The 23,716-nt window shown below is 41.6% G+C and overlaps 1 pseudogene; it reads left to right on the top strand.

Moving 5' to 3' along the window:
• Nucleotides 1-3,706: 3,706 nt before the first annotated feature.
• LOC114505430 lies at nucleotides 3,707-4,479 on the top strand (annotated as a pseudogene).
• The last annotated feature ends 19,237 nt before the right edge of the window (nucleotides 4,480-23,716 follow it).

Genomic DNA, 23,716 nt, shown 5'->3' with positions numbered 1-23,716 from the left:
GTAATGATACAGGGAAATTCTGGGCATGTTTTTGGCTTATACCTGCTGGGTATAAGTAAGAAAAGGGCTGGGTCCATTGGGAGAACAAGGCACTGAGCAGAAGTGCTCTCAGCCCTGTCCCCCAAGGTTGGAATCCTATAACTAAAAACCTTTTCCCCTCAACAGTAATTTTAGGTCATGCATCAAGGTGCCACATGAAAAGCCCCAGTTTGCTTGGTTAAAATACAATAGATAGTATCCAATCTGAACAATGACAAAAAAAAAAATAGACTGAAAAGAATTAGCAGAGCCTCAGAGACCTGTGTGACTATAACAAAACATCTAACATTTGTGTCATAGTAATGCTGGAAAGAGAGCAAGAGGTATTGGCATGAGACAGTGCTCAAGGAAATAATGGCTGAAAACTTCCCAAATCTGGCAAAAACAAAAAACAAAACAAAACAAAAAACATAAACTTGTCAAGAAGCCACACAGAACCTAAACAGTATAAACTAAAGGAAATCTATGCCACAATATATCATAATTAAATTGTGAATACTATAAACAAAGAAAACACCTTGAAAGCAGCAAGAGAGAAATGATATTTTAACTATAGGGGGAAGGACAATTTGAATGATAGCATATTTCTTTTAGGAAGCCATGGAGGCCAAAAGGAAGTTTCACAACATTTTTCAAGTGCTAGGGAAAAAAAAAAACAAACTTCCAACCCAAAATTCTATATCCAAGAAAATTCTTTTTCAGGAATTAAGTGGGGAATTAAGACATCCTCAGATAAAGAAAAACTGAGAGATTTTTGTCACCAGTATACCTATCCTAAACGAGTGACTAAAGAAAAGTTTTCTAGACAGAAAGGAAATGGTAGAGAGAGAAATCTTGGGCATCCATGAGTAATAAAACACAATAGAAAAGAGTTAAAGCAACCATCACAATAGTCTCATGTGGTTCTAAGTGTATGTGGAGGAAGTATTTGACATTATAAATGAGGAATGATAAAGTTGTGTAAAGGGAAGTAAGCTTTTTATACTTCACTCAAACTGGTAAATATAGACATCTGAAGATTCTATAAATTATATATACATAATTTATATATGTAAATATAGACTATATTCTTACATATTTATATGATTATATGTTATATTACTACAGGTATAATGTAATAGCTAGAGCAACCACTTAAAACCTATACAAAAAGATGCACTCAGGCACTAGGAGTCAGAAAGGATGTTCAATATCATTTACTATCAGGAAAATACAAAATTAAAGCCACAGTGAGATATTGTTACAAAAGTTGTCAGAATAAATAAAATATAAAATGATGACAACACCAATGTTGGGGAGGATGCTGCAAAACTGGATCACTCATACATTGTGGAAACATAAAATGGTAGAGACCTGCAAAATCATTTGACAGTTTCTTTAAAAGCTCCACATTAAAGTATCATAAAACCTAGCAATTGTACTCTTGGCAATTATCCCACAGAAATAAAAACTTATGTCTATATAAAACCTATACACCAATATTATAACAGTTTTAATTATAATAGCCTAAAACTGGAAATGATCCTGCTATCCTTCAACAATGGTTGAATGGTTAAACAAACTGATATAACCATACCATGAAATATTATTCAGCAATTAAAGGAAAAATCTATCAAGGCACACAATAAACCTGAATGAATCTCCAGAGAATTATTCTAAGTGAAAACTGCCAACCCCATTTATGATTGGCTTTTTATATGTATTATTTTGATTTATATAACATTATTGAAATGACAAAATTGTAGAAATGGAGAACAAATTGGTGGTTTCCAGGGTTAAGTAAGAGTGGGGAAAAGATGAAAGCAGATGTGGCTATAAAAGCACAATATGAGGGATCTGGGCAGTGATTTTTTTCCTGTTTCAAGGATACAATTTAATGATTTTTAATATATTCACAGAGTTATGCAACCATTATCACAATAAATTTCAGAATATATTTTTCACCCTGAAAAGAAACTTCATATTCACTAGCATTCATTTCTTCTTCTTCCTGCAACACCCAGCCCTACACAAACAATAATCCACTTTCTGTTTCTATGGATTTGCCTATTCTAGACCTTTCTTATGAATGGACTCACGGCATATGTGATTTGTTTTGACTGTCTTCTTTACCATAATATTTTTATGATTCATCCATGTTGTAGCATGTATCAGTACTTCTTTCCTTTTTATGGTTAAATAACATTTTTTTGCATCCTTTCTTTATCTGTGGGTTGGCCTTCCAATAGAGATTTTATGGGGAATTGATCCATAGAAAGGTTTTTGAGTTATCTATTCACCTGATCCTGGCCACTGGTTGTCCCCACCACACATGCTTCTAACTCAGCATTTGAGGAGAGGGCCTGCATTTCCTGTCTCTCCAGTGTTTGGTCCAATTTCTTTTAGTCCTCATTGGTTTTTTCCAATATTTTTTTCCTATTGCTATCTGTCACTGCCTTAGAATCTTTTAAAAATAGGACTTCTGACCAAGATAAAGGCATAGGTAGATACACTTTGTTTCCTTGCCCAACCAAAAGAAGGACAACAACAAATATAAAAACAAAAAAACAACCTGAACCGCCAGAAAATCAACTGTATGGAAGTCTGACAACCAAAGAGTTCAGAAAAAAACATTCAGACTGGTAGGAGGGGCAAAGATGGGAAGCTAGGCCAGAGAGGCTGTGTGGAAAGGCAGCAGGCCAGGTGGTTCCACATTCATGTGCAGACAATCCTGCAGGAACAACTAGGGAATGAGACAGACCATGCAACTCAGGGTTCCAGCATGGGAAACTAAAGCCTCAAAACCTCTGGCTATAAAAACCTGTGGGGGTTGTGGCAGTGGCAGAAACTCCTAGTCTCACAGGAGAGTTTGTTAGAGAGACCCATGGGGTCCTAGAATGTACACAAGGCCACCCACCCAGGAATCAGCACCAAAAGGGCCCAATTTGCTTGTAGGTAGTGGGGGAAGTGACTGAAAGCAGGATGAAAGCTGAGCAAGTGGTGTGGTTCTCTTTCTAAACCCTCCTCCACAGACAGTGCCACAACACAGCAAAGAGGGTTGCCCCAGCCTGGCGAATACCTAAGGCTTTGCCCCTTACTACATGACAGGTGCACCAAGATAAATAAATATAGCCCAAATGAAAACAGATCAAAACTCTAGAAGAAGAACTAAGGGATGAGGAGATAGCCAATCTATCAGATGCACAGTTCAAAACACTGGTAATCAAGATGCTCACAGAAATGGTTGAGCATGGTCACATAATAGAGGAAGAAGTGAAGGCTATGAAAAGTGGAATAAAGAAAAATACACAGGGAACCAACAGTGAAGGAAAGGAAACCGGGACTAACATTAATGATTTGGAACAAAAGGAAGAAATAAACATTCAACTGAAATAAAATGAAGAAACAAGAATTCAAAAAAATGAGGAGAGGCTTAGGAACCTCTGGGACAACTTTAAACATCCCAATATCTGAATCATAGGGGTACCAGATGGAGAAGAGGAAGAGCAATAAATTGAAAACTTATTTGAAAAACTAATGAAGGAAAACTCCCCAATCTGGTGAAGAAAATAGTCTTCCAGGAAGTCCAGGAAGCTCAAAGAGACCTAAAGAAATTGGACCCAAGGAGGAACACACCAAGACACATCATAATTAGCTTTTATCTTTTAGCGCTTGGCATCCATTGCCTGCACTCCTCTTTTCCTCTGTTGCAGCCAGGTTCCCAGATCAGCTGACACCATGGGTTTTGGGGACTTGAAAAGCCCTGCAGGTCTTCAGGTGCTCAATAACTACCTCACTGACAAGAGCTACATCGAAGAGTATGTGCCATCACAAACAGATGTGGCAGTATTTGAAGCAATCTCCGGCACACCACCTGCATATTTGTATCATGCTCTATATTGGTATAGCCACATCAAGTCTTACAAAAAGGAGAAATCCAGCCTGCCTCCAGTGAAGAGAGCTTTGGGCAAATATGGCCCTGCTAATGTGGGAGACACCACAGGAAGTGGAGCTACAGATATTAAGGATGATGATGACATTGATCTCTTTGGATCTGAGGAGGAGGAGGAAAGAGAACAAACAAAAAGGATAAAAGAAGAACTCCTTTCACAGTATGAGTCAAAGAAAGCCAAAATACCTGCACTTGTTGCCAAGTCTTCCATCTTACTAGACGTGAAAATTTGGGACCATGAGACAGACACTGAAACATTAGTGTATCAGAAGCATTCAACCAGAAAGCTCAGTCTGCAGCTCTTCTAAACTAGTTACAGTGGGGTATGGAATTAAAAACTTCAAATACAGAGTGTAGTAGAAGATAATAAAGTTGGAACAGACATGCTAGAGGAGTGGACCACTGCTTTTGAGGACTATATGCAGTCCATGGATGTGGCTGCTTTCAACAAGATCTAAAATCCATCCTGGATCATTGCCCTTAAATAAAAACTTGAAAGATAAAAAAAAGACACATCATAATTAAATTACCCAAAATTAAATATAAGGAGAGAATCTTAAAGCAAGCAAGAGAAAAGGAGGCAGTTACCTACAATGGAGTTCCCTTAAGACTATCAGCTGACTTCTCAAAAGAAACCTTACTGGAAAGAAGGGGCTGGAAAGTATTCAAAGCCATTAAAAACAAGGACCTACATCCAAGATTAGTTTATCCAGCAAAGCTATCATTTAGAATAGAAGGGCAGAGAAAGTGCTTCCCAGATAAGGTCAAGTTAAAGGAGTTCATCGTCACCAAGCCCTTGTTATATGACATGTTAAAAGGACTTATCTAAGAAAAAGAAAATAAAAAATACAAACAGTAAAAACTCACAAATATCAACAACCCAACCTAAATAAACAAAAACAAACTAAGCAAACAACTAAAACAGGAACAGATTCACAGAAATAGAGATCATATGAAGGGTTATCAGTGGGAAGGGGTATGGGAGATTGGGGGGAAAGGTAAAGGGAATAAGAAGCATAATTGGCAGGTACAAAATAGACAGGGGGAGATTAAGAATAGTATAGGAAATAGAGAAGCCAAAGAACATATATGTATGACCCATGGACATGAACTAAGGTGGGTAATGCTGGTGGGAAGGGGGTGCAGGATGGAGTGGGATAAATGGGAGAAAAAAGGGACAACTGTAATAGCATAATCAATAAAATATACTTTTAAAAAAGAATCTTTTAGAAATAAGAGCAGTGGATGGGAGGGAGTTCAAGGTCTGGAGTTAACAGTTACCGGGTTCAGAGGACAGCACATGAGAGATCCAGAATAAGGTGATTTTAGCCAAGCTGAGTGTTTTTAGGGCAGGCAGCTCAGTACCTACATTTAAAGACCTTTAACTCCCTTCACACCTAGATTCCAGTTCTAAGTGTTCAGGATTCTATAACTGTTTCATTTGTGCTTGTGGTCAGCCTATATATGTGCATGACACAGTAGTAGAAACTAAGAAAGAATGGCTTAAGAAAAACCAGTGGGATGGGATGTTTCTTATGAAGCAATGGGAGGATTAATTGGCTTCAGCTTACTGGAAGAAGGCTACATGTAATTAGATAACAGTGGAATTGGTAAATGATGATACAGAAATGTGAACTTGTCATATTGTTTTTATGTGTTAACAATAGTGGAGTCTTATGTTTGTTTAACACTATATCCTTTGTGTTTTTTTTCAGAAAGCATTCTCTTATTTGACTTATATTTTTACCACTATACAATATATGGTCATTACAGAAAACTTAGAAATCATAAGAAAAATGATTACTCCCTTCCCTAATACTTGTACCCAAATCCCAACCCATAACCGTCAGCTTTTTTTGTCTGGTTTTTTTTTGTTCAATTGTTCCTATATTGTTTGTATCCTTCTTCCTTTGTATGTAGTGTATGTTCTTTCTTCTGACTTCTTTTGAGATTTTTCTCTTACTTTTGTCTTACCTTTGGTTTTCAATAGTTTGACTATGATGTGGCTAGGCACATATCTATTCCTCTTGCAGTTCACTGACCTACTTAGTTCTGTAAGTCCTGATTTTCATCAGACTTTAGGAAAATTTTGTTCTTTATTTCTTAATGTATTTTTCTGCATCATTCTCATGCTCTTCTCCTTCTGAGACTGCAGTTGCATTCATATTATACTATTTGATGTCTCATAGGTCCCTTGGAGTTCTGTTATTTTTTTACATTGTTCTTTACACTGGATAAATTCTGTTAATTTCTCTTCAGAGTTACTGAATATGTCTTCTGCCTTTTCCAAAGTACTATTAAGCCCATTGAATAAATTATTAATTTAAAATATTGTATTTTTTTAGAGTTTCATTTGGTTCTTTTGGGCAATTTCCACCTCTGTGCCTAGATTCCCTATCTCTTCATTCATCACTACCATATTTGACTTTTATCCTTAGAATATATTTTTTCATAGTTGCTTTAAATTCTTTTCTAAATCCAACATCTGGATTATCTCAGAGTTGGTTTCAATTCACTGCTTATTTCACAAATTCACTGTTCCTTATATGTGTAGTAATTTTTTTATTGTATACTTGACATCACAGATGATATCTTTCCCAGCCTATTCATAGCCCAAACTCAGCCAAAACTTTCAGGGGACTCCACCTGGACTCCTATGTTGAATTGTGTTCCCTTCCAACTCATATGTTTAAGTCCTAACTACCAGCACCTAAGATGAATTTTGTACCATAATTTTGTTTGTGGATCTGGTCTTATGGCCAACAAGCCTAATTCTTTAATTTTCCCAGCAATTCTGTGAGTTACCCAATATCCTTCCTATAAATTTCTTTATCTATAGGCCTCAAATGTTGCACTCATCTTTCTGATTTTGTGTTCCTAAAGATCTTGCCCCAATTACCCTTATTATCTTAGTAGATTTTTAATATTTCTTTAATGTTTTAACTAAACTTTTTATTTTTCTTTAATTCAATATCTACTTATCCATTATCAAAAATGAAAGTCCCAACTTTTCAACTCTGATTTCTCCATCATGGTACAGAATTAATCTGGTGAAAAACCTCTGTTGGCACCACTGAGGAGTAGACCTTGTAGTTTGTCCACTAACAGTACCATTGATGGCTGCTGGCACCAATGGTACAACTGCACCAGGTAACGAGATGCTGTAACAGATTCTCTGCTGGCCCCACTTGTTTTCATCATTAACAATGACCCAGAATTTAATGGCCCAAACCCAAGTCATATATACTGTGTCCTAGATTCAAAAGGAAGCTAAGAGAGCAAGTAGCTGGTGCTTTCAGCTTCTTCAAACCTGGGAAGGAAGTTAAAATGGACAGCCAAAAGAGATATCCACAAAGACCCAAGTCAGGATTGTGTAGCCATGGGCCTGAATGGGAGCAGCCACTCACATCCATGCCTTCCCATTCCATGCACTGAGTATCTTTCTGCTTGTGTGGGGGATCATACAAAGAAGCTGTCTTCCATAAATTCCCTCTCCCCACACATTTCCTACCACATCTGAAGGTATGTGTGCCTCTTGGGATTAATAAGCCAACTTGCCTCATCTTAACAAACAACTCCTTGCCTATAGCATGAATCCCAGCCCATGTCCTTGCTCTTGTTCCTTTAGTACATGCAGTGCTTTCCTAGGGTTTGTCACCAGTATCAAAAGCTGAAACCAGGAGCTTCTTTAATTTATAAAGCATCAAGTCATAGTGCTACAAGCAGAACCATTGTCTTTTTTGAAGCTTTGGAGAGTTGCAGAGCAGGGCAGACAGTATTAGTAAATGATTGCAGCCAACTGTGTGGCTTTGGTGTTTACTGTGATGGTTATGTCGTTATTTGATTTCTTGGTATTCAACATCCTCATTAATATACATGTATGCCTTTCTGAGGAAATGAAAGAGTGTTTTCTGTGTATGTACTTACATTTCCTTATTTAGCCTAGCACCTGCCTTCTTCCCCAGTGTGTCAGTTTAACATCTGTGCTATTCACTTCCACATCTCTAGAGCTTACAATTCTTAAAGGAAATTATTTCTTTATCTCTAAGATTTTCCTCTTTCTCTTAAACTATCATTTAGGGCTAAACTCTTGCATTACAGATGGGTGAGCTATGCTACCAACTCAAGCAGATGGGGCCACTAAGTGCCCCTCCCTTCTGCGGAGAGAGGTGTCCCTAGGCTACAGTGATGGCTGCTTCTATAGACCCCATGATGTCAAGACCAAACCTGTTCCAAGATGGCTTACCCGCAAGGGTTCCTACCACCTGCACTGGGTAATGGTTTATGTCGTCTGGGCTCAAGGATGGTTCTGAGCAGTAGGAAAGTTATCACTGGGGCATTCCTAGGATGTTACTGTTCACCAGGACCCAAGAGAGCTGACCTTCAGATTTCAGGAATTATAAGGAGGGAATGAGACTGTCTAAGTAGCCCTCAGAAGCTGGGCCCTGATCCAGGAAACTTCTTAAATGGACTACTGGCCTACCTGCTGGATGATAATCATGTGGGGCCATTCCTTACAAGCATCTATGGCAGGCTGAGAATAAGTTGTCACCTTGGCCACTTATTCAAGTCCTTATCAATGGAGGTGACTCAGAGCGGACAGAATTGAGTGACTGTCAAGCCAGGCTACAGAATCAGTCAGGCCTGCATCTTGACTTCACCACCTACTTGCTTTCTGACTTTGGGCAGGTTATCTCCATTCTCTCAGTCTTTACCTCTTTCTCTGGAAAACAGAAGAAGTCAATGAGAGTGTCTACCAAGCACCTAGGGCAGTACCTTGCTCACAATGAAACCAGAAAAGACACCAGTGTTTGTGCTGCCTGTCATGTGCCAAAACCAATAAGCAGACACAGGGATTTAGCCTTTATGGGCACTTAATGCAGATGGTTGTCAATCTGAGAAGATGGTGGGTTCACACCCAAAGCAAAGTCATCTTACATTTTCTCTCCAGGCCAACCTTTTTATAACAAGAAATAAACAAGGTGTGGTGGGGGTTTTTGAAATTCAGAGAGAATTAGGTGAAAGAAACTGAAGCATTCTTGCCCCAGGCAGTTAGCTGTTCCAAGGGATGGGTGGTCAGTCTGTCTGTCCCTGGAACACAGTGGCCCAGATACCTCCACTTGTCCTCAGGTGGTGGTCTTTAGCAATGCCCCAGGAGGTTAGCTGTCTCTCCCAGAAGCCAGGATGTGCCTTATCTGTAGTTTCTGAAACAGTATCTTTAACATATGCCTTACTTACTAGGCTTATAACTATTTACCTTAAACTAAAAGTTTCCAACTCTTGAGTCCCCTATCATTCCTTGACATTAGTGTTAAACTATCTCATTTCTATAAGATCACCTTCATATGGAAGTATTCATTTTGTTGTTGGGCATGTGATTTAGTATTGGACTGTCCAGTGGAGGGCTTAAGAATACACTTAATTGCAGACCCACATAAGGGGGCATACTGTATGCAACAACAAGCTATGACACCTAAGAAAATGACAAGGATAAAAACAATAAATACCTCTTGAAGACCAGTGATACTAGGCAGCCAGGAGGTTAGTTTAGACAAGTCAATACTAAAGAACCCCTCTCTGTGTTTTATATTGGACACTACATCATTTACTTGCTTTGCTTTATGCTCTATGAGCTGTGAACTATCAGTTAGACTAAAACAGCAGTCCTTTAAATTCTTTACATCCATGCTTATGCCTTAAAAGAAGGTAGTCTATAGCTGCACACAATTCTCCAATACTGCTCCTCTGACTTGTCCTAATTCTTCACTAATGGCATTGATGGTTTGCAAGGTGGCATTCAAAGCTTCTGCCATAGTGCAAGCTAATCTGCTCATTTCTACATTCAAACAGGTTACCATGGCTGGCACTACAAATATGGTTAAAGATATATATTCAGATTTATATATATAAATCTTTATAAAGATTTATATCTTTATAAAGATATAAAGATATATATTCAGATATAAAAAGGCATAAATCACTGTTACAATCTGGTGTAAGGGAGAGATCCTGTCAAGCTCGTGCCAGGTGGGACTTCTGAGGCATAAACACTGTCAGTCTTCCCAGAAACCATGGTCCCCCAGAACTGTTTGCTGGAACATAGGAATAGACAGTCATTGCACATATTAGAAACCATCCTGTGAGCAATTTAACATGAGCATAAGCATAAGATACGTCAGTGGTGGTGGTGCAATTCATCTTTACACCTGCTGAGAGCACAAAATGTTTTTAATACAGTTGACAAAAGTTGCACATTCTCTAGGTGGGGCTACATTAGTGACCTTGAAGAAAAACACTTCCCTGTCCCCCAATTACAAATATTGGAGTAGGTCATTTTCTTTGCAATGTGCTCAAGCACAATAAAATTTCTAAGGCTTTCCAAGGGAGTACAAACACCTATAAGACATGAAGTGAAAGTTTGTTCAACATAAGTTTCTCCTGCAAAACAAAAGTCAGAAATGTTCAGAACATTTTTGCTAGCTATACCCAAATATTTTCATCTTGTTTGAAAGGAATAAGTTGTCCATAACAAGGGGTTAAATAAGAGGTAATGTGTAGAACATAAGTATTGTTTTCAAAAGATGACTTTCAGGTCTTCCTCCAGTACTTTCTTTATTCTGGTGTGATAAATCCAAGGTTTTATTTCTGCCAGCTTCACCATGGTGGAGGTGGTGAGTATGTCCCAAGGTCCAGTCCACTTTTCTCCTAGTTGACTTTCTGGAGATGCTGTCACCCAAGTCTTGAGAAGCACCTTATCTGCAGGCTCAAAGGAATGCAGCAAACCTGTGGGGGGAAAGTCTCTAATACAGGCAAGGTCATTAATTACAGCTATGGTCTGATTTAAATGTTGTACATATTTCTTTACCTTCACTTCTTGATCTACATACATATCTCTCACCCCAATCATAGCCTGAAATGGTCACCCATACACAATTTCATAAGGACTCGACTGAATCCCGCTTCAAGGAGCCACCCTTATCCTAAGCGAGGCAATAGGCAAAGCTTGATGCCGATGGAGATGAGTTTCTTGACACAGCTTGGCTATATTTTTCTTTGAGGTGTAATTCATCTTCTCTACCTTCCCAGAAGCCTGAGGTCTCCATGCCATGTGGAATCTGCACTGGATTCCTAAAATTTACTAACCTTCTGTGTAATTTTTAAAACAAAAGCAGGTCTGTTATCATTCTGGATGCTGCCAGGGAGGTCAAAGTGAGAGATTATTTCTTTCAGGAAGGCTTTCACTACCTAGTGGGATATTCTAGTAGGATAGGCTGCTACCCATACTGAAAAGGTTTCAACAAAGACTAACAAAGATTCCCACTCTCAGACCCTTGGCATCTGAGTAAAGTCTATTTTCCAGTTCTCAGGTGGACACTGTCTTGGTATTGCTTTCTTTCTTTCATTTTATGGGGATCTGTTTTGAGGTTGTTCTTCTGGCACACAACACATCTAGCAATTACTTTTCTTATGACTTTAGAAATTCCAGGACCTGTGAGCCACAGTTTGACATAGGTGGTTAATGAGTCTCTTCCATAGTGTGTAGCTTCATGCAAATGCTTCATGACTGGCTCTACTAAATGTTTAGGAAGCAATATAATTTCTTTCTTGTTCTTTTTCCATACACTATCAGGACTTTCTTCCTCAAAACCCCAGCCCTTAGCTTTCTCTAAGTCTGCTGTTGAATATTTGGAGTCAAATTGTGACAAGTCCAGAACAGGCACCAAAGGCATTATAAACATTCCTTTAGCAACCTCTTTTGCTGCCTGATTAGCCAGATCATTTCCTCTATTTGCCTCAGTGTCCTCTCTCTGATGCCACAGGCAGTGCATAGCTGCCACCTGTAAAGGTATCTGAAAAGCCTCCGATAGTTTTAAAATTTCTACTGAATGCTTAATCTCATTTTTACTGGAAGTCAATAGTCTTCTTCCCTTCCAGGTTGAACCATGTGCATGGAAAATTAAGAAAGCATACCTTGAGTTGGTGTACACATTAACCCTCTTTTCTTGCAACAATTATAGTACCCTTGTCAATGCAATCAGTTCAGCTTTCTGAGCAGTGGTTCCTGGCAGCAAGGTCTTGGCCTCCACTACTCCTTCAAGAGTCACAACTACATATCCAGCCTCTCTGTTTCCTTTGTTCATGTAACTGCTTCCATCTGCACAGTCCAGTCTGCTTCTTCTAAAGGATGGCCCTGTAAACCAATCCTGCTAGAATACACTTCATCAGTTATTTCAGCACAGTCGTGTATTAGTGCAGCCAATTTGGGCTCCAGGAGAAGAGAGACAGGATTTAACTTTTTTCAGTTTTGAGGGAGACATTGGGATTGTCAGGAATGGCTTAATACCTTCCCATTCTTCTAGCAGTGAGCCACATATTTCCCTTTTGCGCCAGCAAGCTCAACACTTGATGAGGTGCATAGATGCTAATAAGCTGTCCCAAAGAAAACTTATCAGCTTCCTGTAAGAGCTTGAATGTGGCTGCCACAGCTCTCAAGCAGCCTGGACACCCCTGGACAGTGTGATCTAGCTTCCTTGACAATTATGTGATGGGCTGCAAATGTCACTAAGCATTTGGGTGAGGAATCCTAGGCAATGCCCTGTCTCTCTCACACATTATTGAAAGGGCTTCAGTAGGTTTGGAAGCCCCAAGGTCAGTACAAAAGCTAGGTGCACCTTCAGGGACTCAAAAGCCTGAGCTCACTCCTTTGTCCACTATGAAGGGCTATATTTCGGTCCCTTCAGAGTTTCATAGAGTGGTTTAGCAATGAGTCCCAAGTTTGACACCAAATGTGGCAGTCGCTTGCCATCCCCAGCAATCTCCTTAACTGTTTCCTGGTATTGGGAGGGATCCTGTTTCACCACCTGTACCGTATTCAGGCTTTTCTACTTAAGGACACCTTTCCTCATTCCCTCAAGGAGGCATCTCTTATAATGCTCTAAGGAAGGCCATCCCCAGTAGGGTCCCAGTTGGGCTTGGTTAGAGGTATTGCCCTGGGATTGCCAAGAACCCCATCTGGATTTTTTGGTGCAACATCCAAGCCTCTTCATTTGCCTTATCCAACATCAGCCTCCACTCATCCCCCATACGCAAGATATTTAATAAGGTTTGTATGTCTGCCTAACTGGGATGATGGGTGGCAAAAACTGACACAACCAAATCAGTCATTAGTAGGATCATCCCTATGAGAAGGGTTTGAGCTTTTCTGGTTCAACAGATCCAATGTAGAAAATGGAGTATGTGCCCAGTAATATCCAGCAGTCTGGCCCTCTGGCCCTACTCCTGCTGGAAGTCTCTGCAAAGGATATTGCCCTGCTCTCATAGGGGCTTTTAGGGGGCTCCCCGCTGAATTTGGTTCCCTGGCAAGTTAAAGAAGGTAATGCCAGTTCAGGCGCACTTTCCCCTGTTCCCCGGGCCGAGTAAGGAGGAAGATCCCCTGGAACCAGAGAGGCCATTGGAACCCTGACCTTGCTCACAGCAGTCATAATATCTAGATGTTCCTGGTCTCTCTCCTCTGAGCTTCTACTATCTTTCACATGCAAATTACCTTTTCTCTGAACCATTAACTTGTTTCCTTTTAATTCTGCATCTTTATCCTATAAACTCATAAAAAACCTTCTAAGTAAGGCATTTTGTCCTACTTCCTTGATTTTTGTCAAAACAACTCTAATTACAGTATAATACAATAATTTAAAGACCCATTCAGTGACCAACACTCTCCTGAGTCTAGATTATACAATACACAAGCCAAACAGTATTACAATAAAAACCACATTCGCTCTACTCATACATTTATAAATCAACCAATTAGCTAGAACTTGGCACAATGGGCTGTTTCCCAGAACGGAGGCTTTTTTTCCCCCATTCTACCAGGTGGAGCTCCATAAGATGGAAGATACCCAAACTACATTAAACGTCATTTTTTCACCAGAGAGAGTTCCTTCAGACAGAGGGTACACAAACCAAATTGGACTTCATTTCCCAGACAGAGAGCTCCATAACCCAGAAAGGAATCTTTAGCAGATGGCCTAAGTCATGACCCAGGATTGTAACCTGAACCAGAAAGCACAATGATTCAATGAAACGTGATAAACAACGAGAAGTTCTGGGAGTGAGGAGGAGAGTCCCCAAGTGAAATCACTTGGGAGCTGCTTAGGATACTCCAAATCCCCAGGGCTTCTCTGCCGAGGCAGCCAGTGGGACTCCTCTCCAAATACCCAGACTTACCAGAGAGTCCCAAAGTCTGTCCCAAAACAGAGTCACCAAAATATAATACTGGAAAAGACACTGGCACTTATGCTGCCTGTCACCTGCCAAATCCAATAAGAAGAGACAGAAATTGAATCTTTATGGGCACTTTATTGAGATAGCTGGCAATCCGAGAAGAGAACACATTTACAGCCTAACAAAACTATCTTACATTTTCTTTCCAAACCAGACTTTTATAACAGGGAATAAACAATGAGCCATGAGGGGTTTTGAATTTCAGGGAAAGTTAGGTGAAGGAACTGAAGCATTCTTGTTCTGGGTAGTTAGCTGTCCCCAGGGGCAAGTGGTCATCTGTCTTTCCCTAGAACACAATGGCCTGGATGCCTCTACTTGTTCCCCAGGCAGTAATCTTTAGTGGTGTCCCAGGAGGCCAGCTGTCTCTCCAGGGAGTGGTGGGCCTTATGTGTAGTTTTTGAACCAATAGCTTTAACATGTGCAGTACTTATTAGGCTTATAACTGTTTACCTTAAACTAAAACTTTCCAACTCTTGAGTCCCCTATCATTCATAGGTGTTTAATAATCAAAACTCATCAATATAAAAATAACACTGGACTTGAAGCCTGGATTTGGAGCCCCAACTACCTCAATAATGATGAGCAAATCACTGCCCCTGTACTTTGCCTCAACAGAAAGGAGAAACAGCGTATGCCCCATCTCCCTCTTTAGAACTCAGTGATTTGAAAATGAATTAAAGAACATGGAAAGGCTTTGATACCTGTCAAGTGTTACCCCAGTGGGAAAGAAGATTGTTCAAGGATTAAGTTAGGGAGACAATTAGACAGAGTGGAAAGAAAGACACAGTCATACTGAGCCAAGGTGACAAAAATGATCACAAGTGAAGTAAACAGAATGCCATCATGCTGGTTGGGAGGACACTAAAGGAGAGGTGATAAGAAGTCAAGTGGGTATTTTCTTCAACTATGTAAGCCCTTCCCTCTCCCAGCAAGTGTCCATTACTTTTGCATCCACACTGGGGTGCAAAGATATTCACATTCTGGGATGACAGACAGGAGACTGCACTTGGCCCCTGGCTTTCTAGTCACGTTGTGTTACACCTTTCAGAGTTGTCCTTTTATTCATCTGCAAACTCAGAATAGTAGCACCCACCACTCTGTGTTAATAAGGGCTTAAGCAACATTGTGAATGTGAAAGTACTTTTGAATCCATAGGGAATTTTATAGAAACGTAGGGGTTTGTTTCTATTATGCATCTCTATTAACATAAAATATAAATGAGAGGTTGATTTAAACCCAGCTAATGGCCCTGGCTGATGTGGCTCAGTGGACTGAGTGCCAGCCTGTAAACCAAAGGGTCTCCAGTTCAATTCCCAGTCAGTGCACATTCCTGGGTTGCCGGCCAGGTCCCCAGTAGGGGTGCATAAGAGGCAACCACACAATGATGTTTCTTTCCCTGTCTTTCTCCCTCCCTTCCCTTCTGTCTATAAATAAATAAATAAATAAATAAATAAATAAATATTTTAAAAAATAAACCCAGCTAATGTTTTACAATCACACAGGCCCTGATGTGCACTGCTTTACAGGAATATGTCTCCTTTGTGTTACAAACCTGGAAAAAAGAATTTGTACTATAGGCAGAATATGAGATATGTATATGTATGTGTGCATGCACTCAAATGTATAAGTTTGCTGTGGTTCCCATAACAAAGTGACACATACTAGGTGACTTAAACAACAGAAGTGTATTTTCTCCCATTTCTGGAGGCTAGAAGTCCAAGACCATTGGTTCCTTCTGAGCTCTGTGAGGGAACATCTGTTCTATACCTCTCCCTTAACTTCTGGTGTTTTGTTGGCAATCTTTGGTGTTTCTGCTTGTAGAAGCATCCCCTCAACTTCTGCCTTCATCTTCACAGGGTCATCTTCTCCCTGACTGTATGTCTGTGTCCAAATTTCCCCTGCTGATAAGAATACCAGTCATATTGGATTTGAGGCCCATCTGCTCCGCTATGACATCATCTTAACTTATCTAATTCCATCCACAATAACTCCATTTCCAAATAAGTTCACATTCTGAAGTACAGGGGTCAGAACTTCAACCAATGGGTATGGCAGTTTAACCCATAAGAGTATGTGTGTGTTTTGAACACTGTCTTCAAAGGGTACTCAAGTTCCTGTTTTCCAAACCCTTGGGGCCTCTTCACTCTTATAACCTGTCAGTGTTTTCTCATCCCCAGTGCCCTAGCCAGGGCACTCCCAAAGAAGTCTGGCCTCCATCATATGGTCAGCCCAGAGCCCATCCTAGGCTCCATGCCACTAAGAGAGGAGGCATGTGGAATCCCAGAGAACTGTCAAGCCTCATAGCCTTACACACTGGCCTACCTAGATCAGAACAGGGCTCCTGACTCTCTGACCTAAATCTATTCTGTCCCCTTCTCTGTGCTGCTGTGGCCTGACCATTTCCTGAAAGAGCGCTTTTCAGCTCCTTGACTTCTGCAGCCCTGCTGTACCTGGCCTGTTACATACCTATTCTAAAAAAAATGTTCTTGTTGAAGATAGTTGGTGTGACCCAGTTGCCTCTGAGGTCTCTGGCACAGGTTCTCTTAGGGCAGGTCTGGATTTATATGACTATGGTATCTCTGAGATGGAGCCTTTGGGTATGCATGGGCTTCCTTTTCTCATCTGTGCAACCCAGCCATGGGGCAGGATTAGCAAAGATGCAGCACTGCCTTCCCATCCCTGCTATATCTGGTTACTTCTTGATCCAGAAACATTCCTATTGACAGTGTTGGTCAGTATTTGGCCCCATTGTTCCTATTGTCTGGCTACCAAGAAGCTCAGAACCAAGTGTATTTTGGTGTCAGTGGCCTCACCTTTGGGGGTCAGTGAAATGACCCGTCTTCTTTCCCTGAAAATTTATGACTTCTCTGTCAAAAGATTAGTTCCATTGTCTTATTTAATCTGTGTTTTCATTTTAAGCCACCTCAGATCTTTAGAGAACTATGTATAAAATGGTGTTTTTCTTACTGAAACTTGGGCAAAAAAATAAAATAAAGGTAGTTCCTTGAATTTATTTATAAATAAGATGGATGAGCAAGCAGGAAGGGTCTTCACAGGATATTGTCAGTCTGTTGGAAAGGGCCCCAGGCATAAAATTTAAACATGTGGGATTAATTCCCAGCTCTACCACTGACTAGCTATATAAAACCAAGCAGATCACTGTATCTTCCCAAGCCTGAATTTTCTGACCTATCAAATGGGCCAATGATCTTGTCCTTCCCCTTTCAGGGGGCTCTTGCAGATCCAGTTAAGATAAAAAATTAAGAGCCAACACTTTTATAATCCATAATGTGTGACAAGCACAGTTCTAAATGCCTTATATGTTTTATTTCATTGAATTTATAACAATCATAAGAGATAGGTTCTATTATCATCCCCATTTTGCAGAAGAAGGAACTGAAGCACAGAGATTAAAAGACCTGCGACACAATGAGTAAGTTTCTAACTCAAGGGCTCTGGCTCACACAATGAGTAAGTTTCTAACTCAAAGGATCTGGATCCCGATTACCTGCTCTTGCCCACTGCACATTCTGCCTCTCGCAGTGCAATTGAAAATTCAGGAAATGGTGAGAGATTTTGTAAATGATCAGGTGCAGTCCCAATTCAAAGCATACTGCCTGTATTTTCACTTATTCTGGGACTCATCTTCTCCATCCCAAAAATGTAGAGGTCAGTCTCAAGGTTCCTTAGGCCTCTTCCCCCCTGACAAGATCTGTCTGCGTGTCTTTCAGAATGTGCGAAAAAACAGAGATAGACAAATGTGTTATTTCTCATACTTCTGAAATGATCATATTTGTTGTCAGAGTGAAGTGATACTCATGTTAGAAGTTGGCAGACTATATTCTTGGCTGCATGATTTGACAAAATATCTTGGTGCCAACCAGAACATTCTAGATGTGGCCCATTCCCCAGTGACCTATCAAACCAGACCATAAGCATATGTTGCTACCAGAGATTAAAAGCTTGCACAATCTCAGCACTCATGCCAAACCTCTTGAGGATACCAGATCTTTCTAGCTTGCTTCAGAAGGCCAATGCTGGCCTGCAAAGATGCTCTATCCAAAAAAGAAAGTACAGGGAAAGACAAATCCCCAGAAGTGCCTATCTTAACTGCCCAATGGGAATGCCTGAGAAGAGTGTTCATTTCTTAAAAAGTTGGCCTTTTTAGGAAAAGAAGTGAGATAGAAGACCTTTGGGGTTTATCTTCGATATCTTCTAGAGCACAAAGCACTGCCAGGGTCCCTGGCCACTGCCCTCCCCACCACATATTCAGCCCCATCTACAGGTTGCATGCTTAGATTCTTAAACTCTCCCAAGTCACTTGCATATAGGACTTAGCATTTTGTCACATGGGCTTCTTATCCTGAGAAGGATTCTCTGGAGGTTTCACAGCAGATAGGGTGACAGAGAGCACTGATTTCACCTCCAGGTAGTAGCCCAGCTCCAGCGCAGAAGCCATAAGTCTGCCATCCCCTTTTATTGCTTGCAAAGACTTTGCCAGGCCCTGAGTCGCAAAAGAGGAACCTTGCAATAGAAGTGAGACCTTCAGGGTACTTCCTTCATGTTCAAAAGTGCAGGAACCTGGTAGACCAGCAGTTCAGTGGTGTTGCTTCTCTGCCAATGGCTGCTCAGCTGTGCCAGCATCCTCCTGAGCTGAGAATTCAGCCACAAAAGCAGACTCCACTTGATTCCTCTTCCCTGGGAATTTTGCAGGGCTATGAATTCTCAGGACTTCTCCCCAAGAAGCCTGACAGAATGAGCCATTCAAATATCTCCCTGATTTCCCACTGTCCATGTGGTTCCAACACAATTCGGACCATGTTACTCCCTCACTCAAATTGTTCCATGGCCCCACACCCTAGAGACTGTAATATACAGCTCCCTGTGATCTGTGTTAAGTCAGTGTGACCAGCCTCCTGTCTCATGATATAATCTACTCCCCATGGCCTACTTGAAATTCCCTAGTGTCATCCTCTCCATCTTTCTACCCTGCCCTGGCCCAAACTGCCCTTCTCTTTCCAGGTATAAGGCAGCCTACCCTTCTCCCTTATGCTTGTAAGAAACACTCCTTAGCCCAGGCTGGGGTGTCTCTGTTGGTTGGAGCATTGTCCCATAAACTGAAAGGTCACGGGTTTGATTCCCGGTCAGGGCACATGCCTAGGTTGTGGGTTTGGTCCTAGTCAGGGTGCAAATGAGAAGCAATCAATCAATGTTTCTCTCTCACATCAATGCTTTTCTCCTTCTCTTTTTCCCTCCCTTCTCCTCTCTCTAAAAATAAATATAATCTTTTATAAAAGAAAGAAAGAAAGAAAGAAAGAAAGAAAGAAAGAAAGAAAGAAAGAAAGAAAGAAAGAAAGAAAGAAAGAAAAGAGGACCACAGTTTTTTTAAGCCAAAAATGTTTTTAAGTGCTGTTGTCTGTCAAGATGAACTCCAATAGTGCTGGTATTTAAAATTGTGAGAGAAAATAAAGATGAGATTTGACCATTGACGCCTGACAGTTGAGAGATGGTGCCTGCAGGGACTTGGGCAAGGGAGGGGTACAGAAGAGAAGTGATGTTTCCGTGGAAAGTTGGTGATTCACAACTCATGTGTTTCAGCCAGGTGAAACCCTCTGGCACTGTGGGACAAACAGCTGCCTGCTCAGGGGCAGCTGGCAGGTCTCTGATGTGGGGTGGATGCTGAGCTCTCCAGTGGCTCCCATTTGGGGGGACTCCAATTTTTCAAATGAAGGGCAGTGGGGGCATGAGCAGAGAGGTAACATGGGAGATGGAAGATGGTTTGGAAGGAACCAAATGGGTAAATGGGAAAAGAGGGCTTCTCAGAACTCAGTTTCTCAGTAGTGTTAGATACTGCAAAAAGAGAAAGAAAAGATTCTTTTTGCAGTTTCAACTTGGAATAAAGCATATCAAACCTAGCTTTGAATGAACAGTAGCCTTTTCTATTTTTCTCATTCCATCCTTCTTATATGAGTATATTCAGATATTCCACCTTCATCTCAGGCTCACTTTCAGAATGAGACATATCTCACTGGGGTGAAGAGTACATGGCATCTCTCTCTGTATTATTTCTTACAACTGCATGTGAATCTACTATTACCTTAAAATTTTAAAAACTTAATTTTTTAAAAGACACATGAAAGGAAGTAATTTCCTGGCTGGGGGCACTTCAGGTCAATCCCTTTCTTCTCTGGGCCTGAGCTTCCATCTTTATAAAATGGAACTATTGGACTAGCTGATATCTGAGGGCCATTCCAGGTCTGCCATGCCAGAACACTGACCACTAAGGACCAAGGAGGGCCCTGGGCAACAGTTCTTCTCAGAGCACCTACAGGTTGGTCTGACCATGAACTGCACCTCCACTTCACAGCAGGGGAAGAGGCAGCATAGCTGCCAGAGTCACTCAGCCTGTCATCACAGGGGCTGAGTTTGGGGATGTAATGTAACCTTGGTGCAATTATCAAAAGCAAATAATTGAATTAGTACAACACTATTAACTAAACTACAGACTTTAGGATTGTGGTTGTATTTTACTGTTGTTCTTTCTTTTTCTTTTTTATCCTCACCCAAGGACATGCTTATTGATTTTAAAGAGGATAAGGGAGGGAGAGAGGAAGGGAGAGAAAGATTGATGTGAGAGAGAAACATTGACTGGTTGTCCTTCACATGCATTCTGACCAGGGACCAAACCTGCAACCTAGACATGTGCTTTGTCTGGGAATTGATCCCACTACCCTTCAGTCTATGGGATGACACTCCCTCCAAATGAGCCACACCAGCCAGGTCTATTTTGCTGTGTTACAGATAAGGAAACTGAGGCTCAGTGAAGTGAAGTAAACTTTACCCTTCAGGTAGTTGTAGGCCCCCAATGGGAAAGAGTCATGCCCCAGGTGTTTTTTCCTGGAGATTGTCCCCTACTTCATCCTTGGTGACACAAGGCAGCCCAGAAATGTGGGTGGTGAGCAAGGCAGACACACTGAAAGGTGGGATAGCATTACCCAGAATGGGAGAGCATTATGCTAAGTGAAATAAGCCAGGTGGTGAGGTACAAATGCCATATGATCTCACCTTTAACTGGAACATAATCAACAAAAGAAAAAAGCAAACAAAATATAACCAGAGACATTGAAATTAAGAACAACCTAACAGTAGCCAGAGGGGAGGGGTGAGGGGATAGCCGGGGGAGAGTTTTTCAGGAGTTACTAGGGAAGACACATGGACGGAACATGGTGGGGGTGGTGGGTACAGGGTGGAGGCATGGGAAGGAAGGGTGTTTGACTGGGGGGGGGGGGGAATGCAGACAGTTGTAGTTGAACAACAATAAAATATTTTTTTAAGTATTATCCAGAACCAGAGCTGTCCCTTGGCCACACTAGGGGCCAAGGCTTCATTCACCTCAGGGACAAGCTCCCTGGTCCCGCTGTGTGTGCATGCTGCTGGGAGCCCTGGTGCAGTATGCTCTTTTCCTGTCTTTACCATGAAGATTGCTTAATCTGTTGCCTCCCTTTCACTTGGGGGATGGCTGCCAGGGATTGATTTATCTGGGGAAATATGTTCAACCTGGCCAAGCCTATTGCAAGTGGCAAAATGGTACATCTTTTAAGCCCTCTGTTGAGGGAAGAAAATAGAGCAGCCTTGCATTTTCTGTCACAACCAAGTTTCTTTTAAAGGGGAGACACCACTCTGAGACTATTGATTTTGCACTGGAGGTGGAGATGGCATTTGGCGAGGATCTCTGATATTGCTCTTTCTTTCCAGCCACGTGCAGAGTGACTAGGAGATGCCTTATGGGAAGGTACATGAGTGCCAGGCTGCTCAGAGGAGCTCCAAGGAGAGTATCTTCCATTTTTCCCCAAGAATAGACAGATGGGAAGTTCCATCAGTACCAGGATGGCCATGGTATGACTCCTAGGAAGTAGAGGCCACCCTACTGCCCTCAGAGGCCCCAGGACTGGGGTGTATGACAGGGGACTGGATGCTCACTCCCTGTAAGTGGAGCCTACAGCCTCTGGGACCCAGACAGGTGGGATAATGAAGGCTGGCCCTTTACCAAGGAACCTTTTCTCTGCATAGTCAAAATAGCTAATAACAGTGCTACCCCCCCTCCCAAAGGCAGCAGACTACATACAGGCCAGCATGATGCCATCCATCCCTAGGGGTTCTCCACACATTGGGGATATTTTTGTAATCAACAGTAAGGGCCCCTACTTTCATCATGCCATGCATAGAAATCTGTCTCATTTCACTCCTGACTCCTCACTTATGAGACAAATGAAAAATAGCCCTGAAGAGAACTCCTGAATTGGGCTTCTTCAGTGGGCAGGGCTCAATGCTTCCTCAGCACCTGCCTCATTTACTGGCTCCCTCATTCACTTCAGCACCATTTCCTGTCCCCCAGTCTGTGCCAGGAGCTGAGGACCAAGGTTCAGACTCTGGCCTTAAGGAACCCATCATCTATGAGGAGGTTGGCCTTAAAATAGTCTTGGCCTACCATGCTGAGAGCTGGGATGAGACAGGGGGTCCCAAAGAGGGCTGGCTTACTTAGCCTGAGAAAGGTAACTTGGAAGGGTTCCTGGAAGAAGTAGAACTTTGCCAGATCAGGAGATTGTGTGTGACTGTTTGGGAATGATGGGGTATGGTATAGTAAAAGTTGAATGATTCTGGAAGGATGGAGAACAATAAAGTCAGTGGGTCTGGGGCTGAGGCTGGTGGGTGACAGTGCAGAGCCCACTCAGGCTGGGCTAGATCAGCCCAACTGAGGACCTGGGCCTGAGTCCTCCTCCTAGAGCTCCTCACAACATTTTGCATTATGTCTGGGATAACAGCACTGAATGAATGTGAAGGGAGAGGACTGTGCTAGGCCTGTGCTTTCTAAATACCACAAAACCTGGTGACCCCCACTATCCAGGGGTAGTCTCAACAAATCTTGAGCTGCTTGAGAGACTGCTGAATGGCTTCCAGCCCATACAGTTCTTTCTAGATTGGGAGGCTCAAGTCTAGACTGAGGAAGTCTGCTCCCAGTTTAAGGGCCCTGAGTGGGGCTTTTAAAAGCAAAGCATCTTGCTCAAGAGCAAATATCTCGTCAGGTCCTAGGAATTACATGATAAACTGTTAATGTTAAGAGAGAAAAAAAGCCAACAGAAGTCTGACTATGGATATTCAAAATGCTTATGTTAAAAAAAGAAAGAGACAATAAGAGACTGTTGACTATGAATCCTCAAGAGTTGATGCCGCATGTATCATCTCTTGCCAAGGTGTAGACTGTTATTTTTAAAATAACTTCTTGCCAAAGTGAGGAACCAGTAGCTAAGAGCAAGTGCTATACTATCCTAGCTGTAATGATGGCTATCCCTACCCCAGGCCTGGCTTACCACCTATTTGTCCAATAAGATAGCAGGCCAGACCACTCCAAGCAAACCCCCCTTCAAGGAAACTCCCCATGAGCACCCGTCTCTTTTCACTCTGGCT

This window comes from Phyllostomus discolor, chromosome X (genome assembly GCF_004126475.2).
Source record: "Phyllostomus discolor isolate MPI-MPIP mPhyDis1 chromosome X, mPhyDis1.pri.v3, whole genome shotgun sequence".
Lineage (NCBI taxonomy): Eukaryota > Metazoa > Chordata > Mammalia > Chiroptera > Phyllostomidae > Phyllostomus > Phyllostomus discolor.
Note: the sequence above shows the minus strand (reverse complement) of the source record. Positions and strands in the feature narration are given on the sequence as shown.